Source organism: Neoarius graeffei, chromosome 22 (assembly GCF_027579695.1).
Source record: "Neoarius graeffei isolate fNeoGra1 chromosome 22, fNeoGra1.pri, whole genome shotgun sequence".
In the NCBI taxonomy this organism is placed as follows: domain Eukaryota; kingdom Metazoa; phylum Chordata; class Actinopteri; order Siluriformes; family Ariidae; genus Neoarius; species Neoarius graeffei.
This window is the reverse complement of record NC_083590.1, coordinates 44,675,502-44,677,070: the sequence shown is the minus strand read 5'-3', so window position 1 is coordinate 44,677,070 and position 1,569 is coordinate 44,675,502. Positions and strand designations below refer to the sequence as shown.

General features: G+C 43.1%; 1 protein-coding gene across 2 annotated transcripts in view; it reads right to left on the bottom strand.

Moving 5' to 3' along the window:
• The window catches only part of styk1a (serine/threonine/tyrosine kinase 1a), a 639,066-nt gene that overhangs the window by 288,030 nt on the left and 349,467 nt on the right, over positions 1 to 1,569 (bottom strand). The window lies entirely within an intron of this gene.

Here is a 1,569-nt window from a genome sequence, read left to right as displayed (position 1 = left end):
AAAGTAACAAGCAGAAATGTACCTGCAACTTTGACCTGTTGGTGGCGCTAGAGAGTTTGAGGTGGTGAGTTGAAATTTGGTGACAAGATCCTTGAGGCAGCCTAGAATCAGTTTGCCAAGTTTAAAAACCTCTAGTCAGATGGTTCTATGCGTTGCCATAGAATTTCATTGATTTTAACAAAATTCAAAATGGCGGAAAATCCTCAAGGCAGAATATGACGTCATAGGGTGCGATGGATTCGTCTTGACCCATGGATTCCAGAGATAGTTGAATTTTCTTTCTAGCCAAAACGCATCATGAGATATGAGCCAAAAGGCATTTTTCCTAGTTATAGCGCCCCCTAGCGTCCAATTTGGTCCAAATTTGTTGTGGCCCTTTGGGAAGGGGTTTTGCATAATGCCACCAAGTTTCGTCAAGATTGGCCAAAGGGCCACCGAGATATGAGTGCACTTCCTGTTTTGCGTCTGCGCAGCCAAATTTGATTGGCTGCCACGGCCAAACGCTTGTGAAATTCAAATCACCGGGTATAACTTTTGTGCAGGTTAGTCCAATTATGCTATCTTCCAAGTTTGGGAGAAATTGGTAAAAAATTGAGGGAGTTGAAACATTTTAATTGATTTTCACAAAATTCAAAATGGCGGGAAAAGTATATGGCGGAAAATGACGTCATGGGGTGCATTGGATTCGTCTTGGCCCAAGGATTCCAGGGATACCAAGTTTTTGAAAATCAGACCAACGGTTCAAAAGTTACAAGCAGAAATGTACCTGCGACTTTGAGCTGTTGGTGGCGCTAGAGGGTTTGAGGTAGAGGCCTGAAATTTGCTGAGAGGAATGTTGAGAGTGTCTAGAATCAGTCTGCCAAATTTCACAACTTTTTACCAGACGGTTCTATGGGCTGCCATAGACTTGCAGAGGCGGAAGTGGACTGAATAATAATAATAATAATAAATATAGCTGCAAGCAGCAATGTGGGGGCCAAGCAACATATGAGCCTAGTCGGAAGGCCAGCAGAATGCACTTGGGCCAGGTAATGCCCTTGTGCAGCTTAGTCCAAAGTTGCTATCTACCAAGTTTGGGAGAAATTGCTGAAAAATTGAGGGAGGAGAAGCATTTTAATTGATTTTTACAAAATTCAAAATGGCGGAAAATCGTAAAGGCTAAATATGACGTCATAGGCTGCGATGGATTCGGCTTGAGCCAAGGATTCCAGAGATAGTGGAATTTTGTTTCTAGCCCAAACAGATCATGAGATATGAGCCAAAAGTAATTTTTCCTAGTTATAGCGCCCCCTAGCTGCCAAGTTGTTCCAAGTTTTTTGGGGACCTTTCTGGTGGCGTCTGGCAAAAGGCCACCAAGTTTCATTAAGATCTGCCAAAGGGCGGCCGAGATGTGAGCACACATCCTCTTTTGCGTCTGAGGAGCCAAATTTGATTGGCTGCCACGGCCAAACGCTTATGAAATTCATAAATCCGTGTAAGATTCTTGTGCAGCTTCGTCCACAGTTACTATGTACCAAGCTTGGGAGAAATTGGTCAAAAACTGAGGGAGAAGAAGCATTTTAATAGATT